We start from the raw sequence: 8,969 nt of genomic DNA, 5'->3' as shown, positions 1-8,969 counted from the left end.
GGGGCAACCGATATTGAAGTTAAAAGTTTAATCCTAAACCAAGTGAAAAGCTCAAGATTGAGTGAACTATTCTCTTTATACAAAAAGCACATCATACATATGAAAGGGAGAATCAGTAGTCATAAAACGTGGTTTTTTAAACCAAGAGACCGTATTTTAACAAAGCACCCAAAGTCTCATGGCTCATCAATATTGGAGCTTAACTAAGATGTGATGTAATCCACGCCTTGAATTCATTCACATAGTCTCCTTTAGTTTGGAGGGATTTTGCAGGAATTTCATAGAATAGGATTTCTATAGAAAAAAAATCATTTAGAGCCCTTTGGTTTGTAGAAATAGAATCCTATTCATATGGAGGAATTCTTCCTATCCTCCATATTTCATAGAAAATAAACATTAGCCTAGACTCAATGAAAAAAAATCTAATGATGTGAACCAAAGAGCATCTTCTTTATTATTCCTATTCATAGGATTTGAGATACATGTCATCTCATTTCCTATGACTTTTTTATTCCAATGGTTTTTCTACCTTATGAACCAAAAGAGGCCTACATGATCCTATTGGTGAAAAGAAAGAGATCCTTTCTCAACAAAACTAGCCAAAATGCCCCCATAGTAAGATCCAACCATTCCATCATAAAACAAATCGCGATACATACCATCGGCCTTTGTACCACTTGTATAATGCCCACCTTTTCTTTCCTATATATAATGCCTTAGAAAATCCTTCTAACAATTAGTGTTAGTTCTTTTTTCAGACTCATAGATAATTGTGAAAATAAGTTGTCTCTACCCAGCTTATTTTGACAGTCCAAACTTTTAGATTGAACTATCATAATACAATGTGTAGGGGACAATTATTTTGCCAGCCACTCGTAATAAGCCAAAAAAACTAACCAGATTTGTAGACGTGGTATACATGATGATCTAATGTGTCTGCTAGGCGTCAACCAACTGATTTCCGTCAGAAATGAGCCGGGTCGACAACCCTAGGATCGAGCACCTCGAATTGTTCGATTGTGCTTCAATATCCAGCACAGGCCTGAAGGAAATATGCCCTAGAGGCAATAATAAAATTGTTATTTATATTTCTTTATATCATGATAAATGTTTATTATTCATACTAGAATTGTATTAACCGGAAACTTAGTACATGTGTGAATACATAGACAAACAGAGTGTCCCAGTAACCTCTACTAGACTAGCTCGTTAATCAAAGATGGTTAAGTTTCCTGACCATAGACATGTGTTGTCATTTAATCAACGAGATCACATAATTAGAGAATGATGTGATGTACAAGACCCATCCTTTAGCTTAGCATAATGATCGTTTAGTTTTATTGCAATTGCTTAGCATAATGACCATTTAGTTTTATTGCTATTGCTTTCATCATGACTTATACATGTTCCTCTGAATATAAGATTATGCAACTCCCGAATACCGGAGGAACACCTTGTGTGCTATCAAACGTCACAATGTAACTGGGTGATTATAAAGATGCTCTACAGGTGTCTCCAATGGTGTTTGTTGAGTTGGCATAGATCGAGATTAGGATTTGTCACTCCATGTATCGGAGAGGTATCTCTGGACCCTCTTGGTGATGCTCATCACTATAAGCCTTGCAAGAAATGTGACTAATGAGTTAGTTGTGGGATGATGCATTACAAAATGAGTAAACAGACTTGCCGGTGACGAGATTGAACTAGGTATGATGATACCGACGATCGAATCTCGGGCAAGTAACATACCATGACAAAGGGAACAACGTATGTTATTGTGCGGTTTGACCGATAAAGATCTTCATAGAATATGTAGGAACCAATATGAGCATCTAGGTTTCGCTATTGTTTATTGACCAGAGATGTGTCTCAGTCATGTCTACATAGTTCTCGAACCCGTAGGGTAAGCACGCTTAACGTTCAATGACGATATGTATTATGAGTTATGTGATTTGATGTACCGAAGGTTGTTCAAAGTCCCGGATTAGATCACGGACATGACGAGGAGTCTTGAAATGGTCGAGACATAAAGATGCATTTATTGGAAGGCTACATTCGGACACCGGAATGGTTCGGGTCGTTTCAGATAAGTTTCGGAGTACCGGGGGTTACTGGAACCCCCCCGGGAAGTTATTGGGCCTCATGGGCCTATTGGTGGAAGAGAGGAGGCAGGCCAAGGTGTGGCGCGCGCCCCCCAAACCAAATTGGACAAGGGCTAGGGGCCGGCCCCCCTTTCCTTCTCTTCTTCCTCTCCTTCCTTCTTCTCCTACTAGGACTAGGAAAGGGGGGAACCTACTCCTACTAGGAGTAGGATTTCCCCCCCCCTGGGCGCGCCCCTTGTGGTCGGCCCTCCTCCTCCTCCCCTCCTTTATATACGGGGGAGGGGGCACCCCATACACACAAGTTGATCTTTAGCCGTGTGCGGTGCCCCCCTCCACGGTTTTCCACCTCGATCATATTGTCGTAGTGCTTAGGTGAAGCCCTGCGTCGGTAACTTCATCATCACCGTCACCACGCTATCGTGCTGACGAAACTCTCCCTCGGCCTCAACTGATCAAGAGTTCGAGTGACGTCACTGAGCTAAACGTGTGCAGATCGCGGAGGTGTTGTGCGTTTGGTACTTGATCGGTTGGATCGCGAAGACGTTCGACTACATCAACCGCGTTACTAAACACTTACGCTTTTGGTCTACGAGGGTACATAGACACACTCTCCCCCTCTTGCTGCTATGCATCTCCTAGATAGATCTTGTGTGATCGTAGGAAAATTTTTGAATACCGCGTTCCCCAACAGTGCCATCAGAGCCAGGTTTATGCGTAGATGTTATATGCATGAGTAGAACACAAAGAGCAGTGGGTGATAATAGTCATACTGCTTGCCAGCATGTCATACTTTGATTCAGCAGTATTGTTGGATGAAGCGGCCCGGACCGACATTACATGACGACGTTCATGAGACTGGTTCTACCGACGTGCTTCGCACACAGGTGGCTAGCGGGTGTCTGTTTCTCCAACTTTAGTTGAATCGAGTGTGACTACGCCCGGTCCTTGTTGAAGGTTTAAACAACACACTTGACGAAAAATCATTGTGGTTTTTGATGCGTAGGTAAGAACGGTTCTTGCTAAGCCGGTAGCAGCCACATAAAACATGCAACAACAAAGTATAGGACGTCTAACTTGTTTTTGCAGGGCATGTTTTGATGTGATATGGTCAAGACATGATGAGATATAAATTGTTGTATGAGATGATCATGTTTTGTAACCATTATCGGCAACTGGCAGGAGCCTTATGGTTGTCGCTTTATTGTATGAAATGCAATCACTATGTAATTGCTTTACTTTATCACTAAGCGGTAGCGATAGTCGTAGAAGCAATAGTTGGCGAGACGACAGCGATGCTACGATGGAGATCAATGTGTCAAGCCGGTGACGATGGTGATCATGACGGTGCTTTGGAGATGGAGATCAAAGGCACAAGATGATGATGGCCATATCATATCACTTATATTGATTGCATGTGATGTTTATTCTTTATGCATCTTATTTTGCTTAGTACGGCAATAGCATTCTAAGATGATCTCTCACTAAATTTCAAGGTATAAGTGTTCTCCCTGAGTATGCACCATTGCTACAGTTCGTCGTGCCGAGACACCACGTGATGATCGGATGTGATAAGCTCTACGTTCACATACAACTGCTGCAAGCCAGTTTTGCACAAGCAGAGCGTGAATCATATAGTAGATATGATCAACATAGTGATGTTCACCATTGAAAACTTCTCCATCTCACGTGATGATCGGACATGGTTTAGTTGATATGGATCATGTGATCATTTAGATGACTAGAGGGATGTCTATCTAAGTGGGAGTTCTTAAGTAACATGCTTAATTGAATTTTAATTTATTATGAACTTAGTACCTGATAGTATTTTGCATGTCTATTTTGTTGTAGATCAATAGCTCACGTTGTAGCTCCCCGTTTATTTTTGATATGTTCCTAGAGAAAAATAAGTTGAAAGATGATAGTAGCAATGATGCGGACTGGATCCGTAATCTGAGGATTATCCTCATTGCTGCACAGAAGAATTATGTCCTTGATTGTAACGCCCGGATAATTAAGCTACAGTAAACCTCCCCTAATGATGCCATGTCATCACCAATTTAGTAAGCCAATTGTCACTTGTTTACAATCAATGTCCAATTCAAATTTAAAATACAAGTCAAATTATCATTTCTTCAAATGGTAAATTAAAAATGTTCATTAGGTTGAAAATATTCACCACATAATTTTCTTGCATCAAAAATAATTTTGGAGATGTTTAAAATGCCCCTGGGTATTATAACAATGGACCAACAACTACTTAGTTAACCTTTTCAATTTCTAAAAATAGATAGACAAACCCAAACAGTTTGAAACCTTTTGTGCAGCCCAGGGTGTTTCCCTGCATTCGTGTGACAAGTTTCATATTAAAAAAATTCAATTTCTATCTAAACTAAATAGGAACAGTAGCAGTTTTTGTTACAAAAATGTAAAATAGAAAATGGCACTATGCACTTAGGCCTAGCAATGCACAGACCTTGGCCCAGCCCAGCAACCACCTCTGTTTCTCCTTCCTACTGCTCACAGGAGCACGTTGGACGCCTGTGCGCCATCCATGGAGCGGCTAGCGCATGGGTCCAGCATCCGGCGACCCTCCTCGTGGGTTAAGAGCATCCCCGACCCCCCGGACAAACCCTAGACCGTATCCCCCCTTCCCCTCGTCCGTCGCTCTCCCTCGCCCTTCCCCACCTCGCAAGAGCGCCGCCATGCCCGCTGCCCCATGAAGCTCGCGACCACTCTCCTCACCGCGCCTCGCCGACTTGCCCCCGGAGCTGTGCATCAACGCCCTCTTCCCCTCCATGGACGCATGCAAGCTCGGAAGCATCGGAACGCCGCCTACATCACCGTCTTCAACCTCGGGAGCCGACCACTGCCGCCTTCGATTCGCGACCACCAGAGCCTCCCCGAGCAAGCTGACCTCCTCTTCGCGATCCCAGTGAGCTCCTCCTCCCTCTCCCACTCGCCCCGCTGTCGATTTGTCGCTGTAGAACTATGCCCACCTGAAGACGCCATGGACGGGAGCTTCGCTCCCGTGTGTGTTTGCCCGCCCCTCTAACCTGGCCGCCCCGCCCGCGTCTCGCCTCTCGCGTGCGGCCTCGCTCCGGCCCGCCGCCCTTTCCACGCGCCTGCCTGCTCCCGTGCGCCACCCCGCTCACCAGCGCCCCCTGCTACTACTGGCCCCGCCCGCGCACGCTCTCCTGCGCACACACGCGCGCGTGGCCGCGCCGTCGTCGCTCACGCCCGTTTCCTCCCCCGCTGCTCGGCTCAGCCTGGCACCGCGGCTCTTCTCCGCCCGCGCCACTGTCGCTTGTGCAGCCCTGCCGCTGCCGCCGCTCCTAACCCCGCCGGCTCCGCTCCGTCCCGTGACCCCGCTCGCCGCCGTTCCGGCCACTACCGCGGCCGCGCGGGCCGCTGCCTGTCTTGGCCCTGACCGCCGGCTCCCCTGTGCCCGTGCGATGCCGGCCAAAGAGGCCGGTTGTGCCCCTGTCTAGTGGGGCCGGCCCTGTTTAATTAGGGGAGCTAATCCCGCCTAATCCCACTGACCACCGGCCCCACCCCCACTGCTAACTAATTCTTTAACTAAAAGAAAATCAATTTAGTTAGTAGTCACTGACATGCGGTCCCACTCTCTAATAATCCTAATTAGAATATTTTAAACCCCCTTTTTAAAATAGCACTCTCAATAACAAGTGGACCCAGTCAAACTCTGACCAGTCAACTACTGACTGGGCAGTTGACTGGCCCCATTGTCAGCCTCTGGTGCACTCTGGGTGCAGTGCCACCGGGTGCACCCAGCCTTTTCTGGAGATTTTTGAGATTAAAAGTAATTCCAGGACTTTTCAAAAATCATTAAAACTTTAGAAATTCGTAGAAAATAAACCGTAGTTCGGATGGAAAAACTTTGTACATGAAAGTTGCTCAGAACGACGAGACGAATCCGGATACGCAGCCCGTTCGTACACCACACATCCCTAGCATAGCGAACATGCAACTTCCCCCTCCGGTTCATTTGTCCGAAAAAGCGAAACACCGGGGATATTTTCCCGGAGGTTTCTCCCCTTCGTCGGTACCACCTCATACCGCGTTAGGGCACCCTTAGCACCGCGTATTGTCAATGTTATGCCTTGTGATTCTTTGATCGCACTGTTATTTATTGTGTTTCCCCTCCGTTACTTCTTTCCGGTAGACCCCGAGACTGCCGGCGACCCCCCAGTTCGACTACGGTGTTGACGACCCCTCTCTCTTGCCAGAGCAACCAGGCAAGCCCCCCCCCCCCTTGATCACCAGATATCGCCTCTTCTTCTCTATACTGCTTGCATTAGATTAGTGTAGCATGTTAATGCTTTCAGTTAATCCTATATTGCTGCATAGCATGTCCTTGCTACTACTGTTGTTACCTTTACCTGCTATCCTACTGCTTAGTATAGGATGCTAGTGTTCCATTAGTGGCCCTACACTCTTGTCCGTCTGCCATGCTATACTACTGGGCCGTGATCACTTCAGGAGGTGATCACGGGCATATACTATATACTTTACACTATTACATTACCGGTGATACTGTTTGGAGATGGGGGCTGAAGGGGCAGGTGGCTCCATCCAGGTAGTGGTGGGCCTGAGTTCCCGACGGCCCCCGACTGTTACTTTGAGGCGGAGCGACAGGGCAGGTTGAGACCACCTAGGAGAGAGGTGGGCCTGGCCCTGGTCGGCATTCGCGGTTATTTCAAGATAACATGTTTAACGAGATCTTGGTATTTGATCTGAGTCTGGCCACTGGCCTATACGCACTAACCATCTACGCGGGGACAGTTATGGGCACTCGACGTCGTGGTATCAGCCAGAGCCTTCGTGACGTCAGCGACTGAGTGGCGCGCGCTGGGTTGGACCGCGTAACGCAACTTCCTTTGTAATAGAGGTTGCTAGGTCTGCTCTCCGACCGCCCTCGCAACGTGCAGGTGTGCAATGGGCGATGGGCCCAGACCCCTGCGCCATAGGATTTAGACCGGCATGCTGACCTCTCTGTTGTGCCTAGGTAGGGCTGCGGCGTGTTGATCTTCCGAGGCCGGGCATGACCCAGAAAAGTGTGTCCAGACAAAGGGGATCGAGCGTGTTGGGAAATGTGCTGCACCCCTGCAGGGAAGTTGATCTATTCGAATAGTCGTGTCCCTCGGTAAAAGGACGACCCGGAGTTGTACCTTGACCTTATGACAACTAGAACCAGATACTTAATAAAACACACCCTTCCAAGTGCTAGATACAACCGGTGATCGCTCTCTCACAGGGCGATGAGGGGAGGATCGCCAGGTAGGATTATGCTACACGATGCTACTTGGTGGACTTACCTTCTGCTCTCTTCTACATGCTGCAAGATGGAGGTTACCAGAAGCGTAGTCTTCGATATGACTAGCTATCCCCCTCTTATTCCGGCATTCTGCAGTTCAGTCCACATATGATACCCTTATTCCTTTTGATACCAATGCATACATATGTGGTGTAGCTCCTTGCTTGCGAGTACTTTGGATGAGTACTCACGGTTGCTTTGCCCTCTCTTTTCCCCCTTTCTATACTCGATTGCTGCGACCAGACGATGGAGCCCAGGAGCCAGACGCCACCGTCGGTGACGACTACTACTACTCGGGAGGTGCCTACTACTACGTGCAGCCCGCTGACGACGACCAAGAGTAGTTTAGGAGGATCTCAGGCGGGAGGCCTGCGCCTCTTTCGATCCGTATCCCAGTTTGTGCTAGCCTTCTTAAGGCAAACTTGTTTAACTTATGTCTGTACTCAGATATTGTTGCTTCCGCTGACTCGTCTATGATCGAGCTCTTGTATTCGAGCCTTCGAGGCCCCTGGCTTGTAATATGATGCTTGTATGACTCATTTTATTTGTAGAGTTGTATTGTGATATCTTCCCGTGAGTCCCTGATCTTGATCGTACACGTTTGCGTGTATGATTAGTGTACGATTGAATCGGGGGCGCCACATTGATGCACCGCTAGGTGACAGACCTATTGCAAGAGCAGATGCATGCGTTATGAATGTTTGGCAAGCTCGGTATGATGACTACTTGATAGTTTAATGCACCATGATTTACGACTTAGAATCGGGACTTCAAAAACGTTTTGAATGCCACAGAGCATATAAGATGTTCCAAGAGCTGAAATTGGTATTTCAGACTCATGCCCGAGTCGAGAGGTCTGAGACCTCTGACAAGTACTTTTCCTACAAGATGGAGGAGAATAGCTCAACCAGTGAGCATGTGCTCAGAATGTCTGAGTACTACAATCGCTTGAATCAAGTGGGAGTTAATCTTCTAGATAAGATAGTGATTGATAGAGTTCTCTAGTCACGATCACCAAGTTACTGGAACTTCGTGATGAACTATAATAGGGATGACAAAAATGATTCCGAGCTCTTCGCGATGCTAAAATCGGCGAAGGTAGAAATCAAGAAAGAGCATCAAGTGTTGATAGTTAACAAGACCACTAATTTCAAGAAAAAGGGCAAAGAGAAGAAGGGGAACTTCAAGAAGAATAGCAAGCAAGTTTCTACTCCCGAGAAGAAGCCCAAGTCTGGCCCTAAGCCTGAAACTGAGTGCTTCTACTGGAAAGGGACTGGTCATTGGAAGCGGAACTGTCCCAAGTATTTGGTAGATAAGAAGGATGGCAAAGCGAAAGGTATATTTGATATACATGTTATTGATGTGTATTTTACTAGTGTTCATAGTAACCCCAGGGTATTTGATACCAGTTCAGTTGCTAAGATTAGTAACTCGAAACAGGAGTTACAAAATGAACAGAGACTAGTTAAGGGCGAGGCAATGATGTGTGTTGGAAGTTATTCCAAGGTTGATAAGATCACCATCGCATACTC

At 46.5% G+C, this 8,969-nt stretch overlaps 1 long non-coding RNA gene across 1 annotated transcript; it reads left to right on the top strand.

Moving 5' to 3' along the window:
* The first annotated feature begins 4,570 nt into the window (after positions 1-4,570).
* LOC147990988 (uncharacterized) lies at positions 4,571-8,014 on the top strand. Its single transcript, XR_015601935.1, has 3 exons — positions 4,571-5,034; positions 6,286-6,358; positions 7,681-8,014. It is a non-coding gene; the product is annotated as an uncharacterized LOC147990988 (long non-coding RNA).
* Positions 8,015-8,969: the final 955 nt, after the last annotated feature.

This window comes from Triticum urartu, chromosome 1A, assembly GCF_056163025.1.
Source record: "Triticum urartu cultivar PI428250 chromosome 1A, HENAU_Tu73, whole genome shotgun sequence".
In the NCBI taxonomy this organism is placed as follows: domain Eukaryota; kingdom Viridiplantae; phylum Streptophyta; class Magnoliopsida; order Poales; family Poaceae; genus Triticum; species Triticum urartu.
Note: the sequence above shows the minus strand (reverse complement) of the source record. Positions and strands in the feature narration are given on the sequence as shown.